Raw genomic sequence first — 13,773 nt, 5'->3', positions numbered from 1 at the left:
CCATGATTTTTGCACAAATGAAGACCAGTTCATGTACAGGCCAATAAATGTCGGGTTTTTTTTTGTGAATGGTAGTGGGAAAGCCACCTCTTTAAACGTTCAAGAAAACGAGAAGAAAGTTATCCTTCTCACTTTTCATCGTAATGAAGAAGTATTATCCACTATCCAAAGTAATTTCAAATGGAAGGGACTTTTTAAAAGTCCAAATATTTTAGTGGATTTGCAACCTTTTTGTTAATTGTCTTTCACAAGGTCTTCTGGATGACCATTATTAATTATTTCAAAAGGTCTTCTGGATAACCATTATTAATTATTAATTCTTTCAAAAGGTCTTCTGGATAACCATTATTAATTATTTTCCTGGTCCTATCTAGTTCAGAGTTCAGTGAAGTTTTGGTGAAGAAATTATGAGAGATTTATGTACCAAATTATATCGTTTTTTTTTTGTGAATGGTAGTGGGAAACCCACCTCTTTAAACGTTCAAGAAAACGAGAAGAAAGTTATCCTTCTCACTTTTCATCGTAATGAAGAAGTTCAACCTATTAAAGAATGGTGGCGCTTCACTTTGCGATGCAAACAGCAAAGGTGTTATCAACATATTTAACACAAGTAGTGGTTTTAATTCTAAAACTAACCCGAACGGATTTGTAACAATTAACAAAGATAGCAGCTAAAGTTAGGGATAATGGACTCCTCATTGAGATCCTGTCGACGTGACTCTACATAATATAAGCAAAGCTAAACTCTGCTGATTTAGTACACATTAGTAGAACAAGGATGAGTCAGGCGAGCACTCTGAAATGTGTTTGTACGAATACATTTAATCTCATCTAATGGTATATTGGTAAAAAAACTGAAGACATCAAAATAACAAAGGATGCCTTAGAACCTGCATCTAACTAACATAGGTATTTAACAACCACTGAGTCAAAGGATAGGTCAGGCGGGCACTCTGAAATGTGTTTGTACGAATACATTTAATCTCATCTAATGGTATATTGGTAAAAAAACTGAAGACATCAAAATAACAAAGGATGCCTTAGAACCTGCATCTAACTAACATAGGTATTTAACAACCACTGAGTCAAAGGATAGGTCAGGCGAGCACTCTGAAATGTGTTTGTACGAATACATTTAATCTCATCTAATGGTATATTGGTAAAAAAACTGAAGACATCAAAATAACAAAGGATGCCTTAGAACCTGCATCTAACTAACATAGGTATTTAACAACCACTGAGTCAAAGGATAGGTCAGGCGGGCACTCTGAAATGTGTTTGTACGAATACATTTAATCTCATCTAATGGTATATTGGTAAAAAAACTGAAGACATCAAAATAACAAAGGATGCCTTAGAACCTGCATCTAACTAACATAGGTATTTAACAACCACTGAGTCAAAGGATAGGTCAGGCGGGCACTCTGAAATGTGTTTGTACGAATACATTTAATCTCATCTAATGGTATATTGGTAAAAAAACTGAAGACATCAAAATAACAAAGGATGCCTTAGAACCTGCATCTAACTAACATAGGTATTTAACAACCACTGAGTCAAAGGATAGGTCAGGCGAGCACTCTGAAATGTGTTTGTACGAATACATTTAATCTCATCTAATGGTATATTGGTAAAAAAACTGAAGACATCAAAATAACAAAGGATGCCTTAGAACCTGCATCTAACTAACATAGGTATTTAACAACCACTGAGTCAAAGGATAGGTCAGGCGGGCACTCTGAAATGTGTTTGTACGAATACATTTAATCTCATCTAATGGTATATTGGTAAAAAAACTGAAGACATCAAAATAACAAAGGATGCCTTAGAACCTGCATCTAACTAACATAGGTATTTAACAACCACTGAGTCAAAGGATAGGTCAGGCGGGCACTCTGAAATGTGTTTGTACGAATACATTTAATCTCATCTAATGGTATATTGGTAAAAAAACTGAAGACATCAAAATAACAAAGGATGCCTTAGAACCTGCATCTAACTAACATAGGTATTTAACAACCACTGAGTCAAAGGATAGGTCAGGCGGGCACTCTGAAATGTGTTTGTACGAATACATTTAATCTGAGTCAAAGAATGTTGGGCAGAGGCTATCCTAGATAAAATGACCCGCATTGCTAATGTATTTCAAAAAGACCATATAGCCCGGGATGTAGTGAGTTATAGGGTCTAATCCTGTCATAAACTATTTGAAAAAAGTTTCTCTAGAAGTGTAAGCCATGTTTAGTTTCAGAACAGTTTCCGATGGTTAGTTGTTCTACACAAGTCCTGAGAGGTGACTGGTTTGCAGTAGAGAGTTCCACGGAGCAAAAGATTCTTATCGTGTCAAGACGGAAAAAAACATGTGAAATTGCTACAGAAAGATTTAATATTTATGGAGCAATTCTGTTTTCTGATTTGTTGGTAACACAACGTGAATTAATTCGATTCGTCAGTTCCTAGCAGCATCGTTTATAAATAGAATCTCCTGACTGTGCGGAATCATACCCCATTATAGGACAAATATTGTAACAGTTTCTTTTTAAATAATGCATTTTATGATTTTGGATTCAATCTTGCAAGCTTTATCAACTAATTTGGCAGGATCAAATTTACGAAATTTAGATGCATTGTTGAAAATAGAGCAAAAGTGTCATGTTTGTTATTTGATAATATGATTCATATCTCTATGCAAAATTTTTACTAGCAAGCAAAAAGTATCATTTATGGCAACAAAATTTGCTGATAAGTCAGCATTACAAAACCTATTAATTAGCATTACAAGTTGATTTGTATTTTGACCCCTCCCTTTACTTAAAAATTCACCAAAAATCAGGAAATTAACCAGTTTTAATGAAATTTTCAGTATTTATCAAATAATGATCACGGAATATAATGAACTAATTATTTTTTATTTAAATCTTAGTGAAAATGTATTATTTTGTTTAAACAAAAAATACCTTTACTAAAGTTATGGTTTTCAGTAGTAAATAAAAAACGCAAGAATTTATTTTTGCTTTTTTTTATTTAATTCAACTATATAAACAAACAAATAAAACGGTAATTTTTTTACCTTTGTTTCTATCTTAACATTTAAAATGATTACTTTAGGTTTTAGGGTATGCTGAAAACGAATATCGCATTTAAATTTTATGCAAATAAGTAGTTTTCCGGGTATTAAGTAATGTCATTTCTTATGTTATCGCTGGTGGCCATCTTGGAATGTGCAAGTGCCAAACGCACATACCAAGATGGCCACCAGCACTAACGTAAGAAATGACATTGCTCATATCTGGAAAGCTACTTATTTGTGGAAAGTTTGAACGCGACATTTGTTTTCAGTATGCCTGAAAACCTTCAAAGGTCGTCATTTTAAGAGAAAAATGTTATGGTGGAAACAAAGTAAAAACTTACAAAATGCATCACAATGAAATTCTTTATCAAACCGCCTAATTATTATTATTATTATCATTATTATTTAGATATCCTCAGTTAAAAAATGAGTTTGTTTTACAGATTCGAAAAAATGGTCTTTGCAATGAATTAAAAATAAATTCAAGTTCCACAATATCTTTCTTATCTAATTATTAGGTGAAAGTACAGAATAGTTAACAAAACACCTTTCCTTCCCCATGTTAAGAATGGGTTTCTAAATAATAATGTTATTATTTCAGCATGGTAGCATAAGTGCACAAGTACCTTGTATTTGTTATATATTTTTGTTTTTTGACTACTAAAAAACACAATTGTACCTCCAGTACAATTAAGAAGTTATAAATAGCATTTTATTGTTTTTTAACATTGTGCTAAAAGCATTAAAAACAACAAAATAGTATTGTTTGGAAATCAAAAAACTGATTTTTCTGCTTTTGTTTTGAAAGCAGAAAAAACAGTTTTTTATTTTTAAGAGAATATAAACGAAACCCATTAATGCACTGACTTTAGTCAACTGAGCGCTGGTCAGTGCATAGCGAGCCATTTCCCCCATTAAGCGGATTTGAATTTCTATAAAAGATAACATTTTAAAGAAATTTCCGCACAATTAATAATGATCAAATATATACATATTCTACATGAAAATAATTCTGAATCTATATAAAAATGGATGATATATGCCGATTTATCTTATCAATTTTTAAGTATTCTTTGTCAATTTTGTTTGGTCGTAACTTTGCTTCCTGTGGTCGCAAAAACATAAATCAAATCTGGTATAGATGGACTTCTATGCTTATATAGCCTGTAAAATTTCAGTCATATCCAATCAAATTTGACTCCATGCATATGTATCCAAATGTAACGTATAAAATGTAAACATTGCAAAAACAGTTTCCTTTTTTGTTGTCAGTTTTTACCGTTTTGTTTTTCGTTTTTAACTTGGAGCATAAAAACATTGAACGCATAAAAGCAAAATAAATTAACATCATTGAAATGCTTATTTTATTCTCTTTCCAGCAATGTTATTATTTTAAAAATTGACCCACAAATAAAAAAGATATGACTTGTTGAAGCACATTATGTATGTAATATTGCCAATGTTCACGAAAATACAGCGTGTGATTGTAATGCTATAGTAGTCAGCCAATTAATTGGTAATCATCGAGTGATCAAAGGCTGATTAATTGGTAATCAGCCAATTAATTGGTAATCATCGAGTGATCAAAGGCTGATTAATTGGTAATCAGCCAATTAATTGGTAATCATCGAGTGATCAAAGGCTGATTAATTGGTAATCATCGAGGCTGATTAATTGGTAATCATCGAGTGATCAAAGGGCAATTAATTGGTAATCATCGAGTGATCAAAGGCCAATTAATTGGTAATCATCGAGTGATCAAAGGCCAATTAATTGGTAATCATCGAGTGATCAAAGGCCAATTAATTGGTAATCATCGAGTGATCAAAGGCCGATTAATTGATAATCATCGAGTGATCAAAGGCTGATTAATTGATAATCATCGAGTGATCAAAGGCCAATTGATTGGTAATCATCGAGTGATCAAAGGCTGATTAATTGATAATCATCGAGTGATCAAAGGCCAATTGATTGGTAATCATCGAGTGATCAAAGGCTGATTAATTGGTAATCATCGAGTGATCAAAGGCCAATTAATTGGTAATCATCGAGTGATCAAAGGCTGATTAATTGGTAATCATCGAGTGATCAAAGGCCGATTAATTGATAATCATCGAGTGATCAAAGGCCGATTAATTGATAATCATCGAGTGATCAAAGGCCAATTGATTGGTAATCATCGAGTGATCAAAGGCTGATTAATTGATAATCATCGAGTGATCAAAGGCCAATTGATTGGTAATCATCGAGTGATCAAAGGCTGATTAATTGGTAATCATCGAGTGATCAAAGGCCAATTAATTGGTAATCATGGAGTGATCAAAGGCTGATTAATTGGTAATCATCGAGTGATCAAAGGCTGATTAATTGGTAATCATCGAGTGATCAAAGGCTGATTAATTGGTAATCATCGAGTGATCAAAGGCTGATTAATTGGTAATCATCGAGTGATCAAAGGCTGATTAATTGGTAATCATCGAGTGATCAAAGGCTGATTAATTGGTAATCATCGAGTGATCAAAGGCTGATTAATTGGTAATCATCGAGTGATCAAAGGCTGATTAATTGGTAATCATCGAGTGATCAAAGGCTGATTAATTGGTAATCATCGAGATATCAAAGGCCGATTATTTGGTAATCATCGAGATATCAAAGGCTGATTATTTGGTAATCATCGAGTGATCAAAGGCCAATTAATTGGTAATCATCGAGTGATCAAAGGCCAATTAATTGGTAATCATGGAGTGATCAAAGGCCGATTTATTGGTAATCATCGAGTGATCAAAGGCCGATTTATTGGTAATCATCGAGTGATCAAAGGCCGATTAATTGGTAATCATCGAGTGATCAAAGGCCGATTAATTGGTAATCATCGAGTGATCAAAGGCCGATTAATTAGTAATCATCGAGTGATCAAAGGCCGATTAATTGGTAATGTTATTATTTTAAAAATTGACCCACAAATAAAAAAGATATGACTTGTTGAAGGCTGATTAATTGGTAATTGGCCAATTTGCTAATCAGTACATTCCTAGTTGAGAATAGATAACATCTTCTTAATGTAATTTGTTCTGATCCATTACCACAACTCCTGTCCCTATTGTCTGGTTTACACATATAAATATTCAAATTTGATATTAATGCTTTTATGAGTTGAAAAAGCATTTTATTCCAGACAAAGTCGCTGTGGTCTATAGAAGTGTTAATGTATCTGTGTTCGAAGTCAACCTACCTAGATTTAATTTAAAGAAATAGTATCAAGGGAAATATAGAAATGGTGTTTGAGTTGAGAAAACACAACCTTGCAGGAAGAGAAAATAATGAAATCTAATCCCTTAAATAAAACTTGAATTTTGACATTTAAGACAGTATTATATAAATTATTTTTTTTACTCAGGTTCACCCCTAACAAGATACAAGCTACTATTTGGGAGTGTGTGCATTTGTATTCTTAATCCAGCAGGCGAAAGAAAAGGCGTAGTAGCGGATATGATAAGGCAATTGTCTATCTCATTGAAATTACTTTCAGCCAGAAGTTTTGGGTTCACTCCACTGGACATGAGCATTGGAGGTTCAGAGGGTGTTTATCTGATGCGCAACAGATACTACAGCTAAATTGCGCAAGCAAGTTAGGAGCCAAAGGTGGAAAGTCCTGTACTGAAGGGTAAAGCACTGAGGCCCCGACTAGTCATCGTCAAGGCTGACGGACTGCATGATGATGATGATGAATAATTGGGACTATGCCTAGGAAAGATTAACAAGATGTTGGTTTACATTACATTTAAACTTCTGCATATCAGTGCAGTCATGGAAACAGCTAGCATAAAGGGAATTCCAAAGTCTAGCTGTTTGAAGGAAGATACTATTAGAGTAGAGAGCTTTCTGGTTTTGGAGACCTCAACAGTGAAGGGGTGTGATTTTGTTGCTAGGCAGGCTTGTCGGGAATATGTATGTTGAAGGGGCACAAGTGCAACGAGTTCATCAGAGCACATTCCGTTAAAATACTTGTAAAATAGGCACAGAGAGGCGACAATGGGACAGGAGTTGGAACTTAGTTGACAAAGTGAGACCTGTTTTCCATTTTCTGGAATCATGTTGCATAGAAAATTTATTACTGATACTTTCAGAAGCAAAAGAAATAAGAAAAACTTGAAACCTTTGACTGCTAATCAAAGTTGATGAAAAGTACTGATATAATATTCAAGTTCTTGTGCCATCTTATTGATATGATTGTGCGTGATGGGTCGAAAACTTTCTGGAGTTCTGTTAACTATCATCTAATCCAGAGAAATCGGTAAAAAAAAAAAACATTTACAAAAATAAAGAGTCTGGGAGAAATTTGAAGTGCCAGAACTGTTACAATATATTTTACTAATCATGGGGTATGATCTCGCACAGTCAGGCGATTCTATTTATAAACGATGCTACTAGTAACTGACAAATCAAATTAATTCACGTTCTGCTATCAACCAATCAGAAATCAGAATTGCTCCATAAATATTAAACCTTTCTGTAGCAACTTCGCATATGTTTTTTTTCTGTGTCACGATGAGAAGAATCTTTTGCTCTGTGGATTCCAACTCGAGAACTGTCTACTGCAAACCAGACACCTCTCAGGACTTGTGTAGAACAACGAACCATCAGAAACTGTTCTGAAACTAAACATGGCTTCCAACTCAATATCTGCAACAGATTTTATTAAGAGTTATATGAATAACAGAGTAGAGGAGATAATAATTGTAATTTAGAGGTCATAATGCTCCTAGAAGAACTAATTAAAATAATATAATTAGACATTCATGTAAAATGAATATAACTGCATCTAAAGAGGAAAAATATACATTAGTGCTTTTCATGTTATTTGGATTCATCGGACTACTGTTCTCATCTTGAGTGTCATTTTCACTATGTTTTGGTGAATGTAATCTCCGCCCTTCCTCAGGTATATCTTGTTGAACTTGGGAATTTTGAATGGAACCCTTTATTTACTTCACGGGTGTAGCATGCTCTTGTTCCATCAGCCATGACTGGATAGAGATTTTAAGTAATATGCAACTGTATTTTAACTTAAGAGAATATCAATTTTACAGTTGATTTTTTTTTTCCAAGTATGCTGGTGAAAATTCTCGAGTTCAGTAGAAACATTCCCAAGTCTGACAAGACCCACCTGAAGAAGGTCGGATGTTACATTGACCAAAACGTGAAAATGATACCCAAGATGAGAGCAGTAGTCCAATGAATCCAAATAATACGAATAATCAATCCTCATCTAAAAATTCAGAAACATATTAACACTTTTTTATTTCCATGTTTAAAATAAAATATAATTTGGTCTAGAATATATTCAAAATAATACTTGAACATGCATAAATACATATACTCAAACATGTTCACATATATGCATATAAAAACATATACACACATATATACACACTTACATAGGGACACATATGCATATATACATCACTCATGCATGCATACACCCATACAATTACATATTAATACATATATACACATACGCATATACACACATGCATTTATACCCACATATATACAAACATAAACAGAGATACATACATGTACATACATACACATAGGTTTGGGGACCAAATAAGTTAGTAAAAGATAAATAGGCAAGTAAAGCGTATTTATAATAGTATTCTGAGCATTAATCTCACTTCAAATACTTCTAACTTAAAAATATAAGAGAATCGTAATGAAAGAATCCTAAATCTAAGGTATGTTTTAATGATGCGATTCCGATTCCCCCAAAATACACGATTCTTACGATTAACGATTCTAATTCCGATTAATCGTCCCACCACTAATTCTGAGCACTCCTGTAGCAATGCACACAGATTCTAATGGTTCTGTGCCAACTAAGAGAATTATTCTTTTAGTATGTCTTTTATAACTTTAAAGGATAAATTTAGAATTTGCAAGTTAAATCAAGTAATATTGAAAAATAAAACTGTGAATGCAAACACTAAGGAACTAAATTTCTTTTTTATTTATAAAAAATAAAGTATAATTCGGTCATTGTCTTGGTCTATAGGATTCTCATCTACCTATACCTACATCCCCTCTTGTTTGGACTTAGAAATTTTCACTTGAATACACGCTGACATGCCTTGGTCTATAGGATTCTCATCTACCTATACCTACATCCCCTCTTGTTTGGACTTAGAAATTTTCACTTGAATACACGCTGGCATGCCGTGGTCTATAAGATTCTCATCTACCTATACCTACATCCCCTCTTGTTCGGACTTAGAAATTTTCACTTGAATACACGCTGACATGCCGTGGTCTATCTATTGATACAATCGTGCATAAATGCATCTTCCATTGTGAATCTAGGTTTGCAGATGTGGAGCATAACCACATCGTGTTTAAGACAAGAACATAAAAAGGCGACAAAAAGGTTAAGATTAACGGATCTGAGGTTGCTTCTGAATGAATATTTAAATAAATGTCTTGAGGTGCAACATTTATGCATAGATTTAAATTGGATTAGCAGAAAACTCTAGAGCTCTGTTAATATGTTGATAGTGAGACATGATAACTCACTGGAGAAAAGCCATCATCTTAGGAGAAATCAATAGTTTATACATAGATTTAAATTGGATTAGCAGAAAACTCTAGAGCTCTGTTAATATGTTGATAGTGAGACATGATAACTCACTGGAGAAAAGCCATCATCTTAGGAGAAATCAATAGTTTAATCAAAGAATATTGTGAAAAATAAAGAGTCCTGGGGAAATTTGAAGTGCAAATAATGTAATTAAACATTTGTGTAAAAACAATTAAAATTGCACCACATGGGGAATATATATTAATGCTTTGTTTTTATTTCTATGATTATATGTAAAAATAAAGTATAATTCTGTCTAGAATATGTTCTAATAAATACCTCTATAGAATGGTTCTGTGTGAACAGAGGCAATTATTCTTCTGTTCCTTATAATATTAAATAGTGAATTAATTTTCAATTTGTAAGTTGAATACACGCTGACATGCCGTGGTCTATCTATTGATACAATCGTGCATAAATGCATCTTCCATTGTGAATCTAGGTTTGCAGATGTGGAGCATAACCACATCGTGTTTAAGACAAGAACATAAAAAGGCGACAAAAAGGTTAAGGTTAGCGGATCTGAGGTTGCTCCTGAATTGCATAATATTATTTAATTTATTATTTGGTGTTGACCATACCACTTCTGTGAATATTTAAATAAATGTCTTGAGGTGCAACATTTATGCATAGATTTAAACAGGACCTTCAGAAAACTCTAGAGCTCTGTTAATATGTTGATAGTGAGACAAAAGAACTCACTGGAGAAAAGCCATCATCTTAGGAGAAATCAATAGTTTAATCAAAGAATATTGTGAAAAATAAAGAGTCCTGCGGAAATTTGAAGTGCAAATAATGTAATTAAACATTTGTGTACCTCTATAGAATGGTTCTGTGTGAACAGAGGCAATTATTCTTCTGTTCCTTATAATATTAAATAGTGAATTAATTTTCAATTTGTAAGTTAAATAAAGTAATATTGACAAATAATGAAACTAAATGTGAATGCAGGTACTAAAAATGATTATTTTTGTTTGCAGATGTTCCTGTTTGAACGCCTTTGCCGAATTTGAGTTGACCATTATTTTCTTTAAGATTTCCTGGTGAAAAGATGTATACTTGTAAAATTTGTGGATATTCTTCTTCTGATAAATCAAATTTTGGTAGGCACATGATAATTCACACTAGCAAAAAGCCATACTCTTGTAACATATGTGAATATTCTTGCATTGAAAAAAATAAATTATTTATACATATGAGAATTCACACTGGGGAAAAGCCATATTCTTGTGAAATGTGTGGATATACTTCCTCTTTTGCATCAAGTGTAGTTACACATAAGAGAACTCACACTGGAGAGAAACCATATTCTTGTCAAGTATGTGACTTTACTTGTTCTGCTAGATCAACTCTAGATAAACACATGAAAGCTCACACTGGGAAAAAGCCATATTCCTGTGAAGTATGTGATTATTCCTGTTCCGTAAAATCAAGTTTAGTTACACATATGAGAACTCACACTGGAGAGAAACCATATTCTTGTAAAATATGTAACTATGCTTGTTCTCTTCAAGCAAGTTTAGTGACACATATGAGAATTCATTCTGGTGAAAAGCCATTTTCCTGTAAACTATGTGAATATTCTTGTACTCAGAAATCACATTTAGTGCGACATATGAGAACTCATACTGGGGAGAAGCCATATTCTTGTGAAGTATGTGACTATTCTTGTTCCGTAAAATCAAGTTTAGTTACACATATGAGAACTCACACTGGTGCTAAACCCTATTCTTGTGAAGAATGTAAATATTCTTGTTCTACTAAATCAAGATTGTTGGTACATAAGAGAACTCATACTGGTGAAAAGCCATATTCTTGTAAAATATGTAACTATTCTTGTTCTGTTAAACCAAGTTTAGTGACACATATGAGTACTCATTCTGGTCAAATGCCATTTTCTTGTATAATATGTGGATATTCTTGTACTCGTAAATTGCATTTAGAGAGACATATAAGAACTCACACTGGGGAGAAGCCATATTCTTGTAAAATATGTGGATATTCTTGTTCCGTTAAATCAAGTTTATGTACACATATGAGGATTCACACTAGTGCTAAACCCTATTCTTGTGAAGAATGTGGATATTCTTGTTCCGTAAAATCAAGGTTAGTGAGACATAAGAAAATTCACACTGGAAGTAAAATAAAACAAAAAAGTGAAAAGACATTTTCTTGTAAAATATGTAAATATTCCTGTTCGGTTAAATCAAATTTAGTGAAACATATGGGATGTCACCGTTCTACGAAAAAATCAAAGTAAACACTATTTGAATATATTAAAAACTTCAAGTATAAATTTTTTCCAAACATGACTGGATTAAGCATTAAATAATCCATGTGATTCCACTTTTCTACAAGACAACCAAACTAAACACTAGAACTATTTGAATATATTAAAAGCTTGAAGTATGAAAACTTTTTTCCAGAATAATGAGATTAAGCATCAAATAGCCCAAAACGGGTTTATATACAATCAACAACGAAAGCAAAACCATGTAATCCCTACAGCCACCTACCTTGAAAATGGAATGAGTCAGAAATGAAATGGAATAAGTCAGAAAGAGTGGCAACCTTGGTTGAAGTGAGTATCCCTAATGATGGAGGTCTGAACAGAGCTGAAAGAGAGAAATAGACCAAATATCAAGGTCTCATGTATGATATGAAAGAAACTGGAATCTTAGGGAGATATCAATCATACCAATTATTATAGGTGTTACAGGGCTCATGAAGAAGAACCTGAAGTCCTACCTAACTAATATTCCTGGTGAACCAAGTACAAAAGAGATCCCTAGCACAATTCTATTAGACGTGAAAAATGAAACCAACTTAGTTGAGAAAATATTGCCAGGAAGCGCACGGTGTGATTACAAAATGGAATGCCTTAGCTTATTGTGGGGCTAAAAGTCAGTGGCAATCGGCCCTACAACTAAAAGCTGACAAAAAAAGCGAGAAAAACATGAACATCTATGGCAAAGAAGAGATGACAAACGCAGTTGATACAGCCGAGAACGAATATAAATACATCCAGGTTTATTTTTTCCAAAATAACTGAAGGAATTTGAAGGACTTAGACTGAGAGTTGAAGTCCAGCTGGCGTTTAATCATTGCTGGTGACTGCAAGAAGGCACTGACTTGCAATGTTGGGCTGCTGGAATTAAGTAAATCGGCAGTAAGTGGCTACTACTTCTGGGTTAGGCTGCTGTTGAGATGTGGGTAGTCTAACCTGTTTTGTGGTGAAATGACTGTTGCTGCATTGGGTTGAGCCACTGATGGGCCCAACCTCACTGCTCGGTGATCTAGCTGTGACTGTTTATTGAAAAACCTGCTGTATTTATACTCATTCAGTGGACATACTTGTAGACAAAATGGCTCCCAGCGTTAGTTGTCATTTTTACTTGTGATTTATGTTTGTTTTCTTGTTTTAATGTACTGTATGGAGCTTATGTTTACTTACCCATATCAAATTGAAGCTGACAAAGTCGTGGATGTATTGGAGTCGGAATCATACTCTTACTATGTTCCATGAGATAATTATTCATGTCAATGTACTTGCCAGAGGGTCGTCAGTTGTGACATTGTTTTGAATTTAATATTTTTTTGATGAGTGTTTTTTTTTTGTTGAAACTGTGACAAGCTATTGGCAATCAGCTACTCTCCTCTCAAAGAAAGACTTGTTGGGGACTTGAATAAATCTCCTGAAATAAATAAAAAGAAATACACTACCAAATAATGTGAAATAAACTTTTGTTTATTTTTGTTTAAAAAAAAGAAATTACTTTTTAGTGTGCGCCAAAGTGGCAATCGGTACAAAAGAAGGAAAGGAGCAAAAAGGTGAAGACTTGAGTGCGTGAGAAAAAAAAGGTCTGACTAAAAAATTGTCAGAAATACAAAAAAAACGCTCACACACACATACATACACACACACACACACACACACATTTTCGCTTTTATATATATATAATTCTATGAATTAAAAATTAGTTTTGCATAAAAAACTAAATACACATATAGATTTAACCATTGTTAACAATCTTAGACAATAAATATTAACTATAAATAATAAATTAAA

General features: G+C 33.4%; 1 long non-coding RNA gene across 1 annotated transcript in view; it reads left to right on the top strand.

Annotated features, from left to right (window-relative positions):
• The window catches only part of LOC145254663 (uncharacterized), a 32,091-nt gene extending 18,575 nt beyond the window's left edge, over nt 1-13,516 (top strand). The window contains exon 2 of the long non-coding RNA XR_013863786.1: nt 10,685-13,516. This is a non-coding gene — a long non-coding RNA (uncharacterized LOC145254663). The remainder of the gene's footprint in view (nt 1-10,684) is intronic.
• The last annotated feature ends 257 nt before the right edge of the window (nt 13,517-13,773 follow it).

The sequence above is a fragment of the Euprymna scolopes genome, chromosome 30 (assembly GCF_053919585.1).
Source record: "Euprymna scolopes isolate OS-2025 chromosome 30, ASM5391958v1, whole genome shotgun sequence".
Taxonomy (NCBI): Eukaryota; Metazoa; Mollusca; class Cephalopoda; order Sepiida; family Sepiolidae; genus Euprymna; species Euprymna scolopes.
Note: the sequence above shows the minus strand (reverse complement) of the source record. Positions and strands in the feature narration are given on the sequence as shown.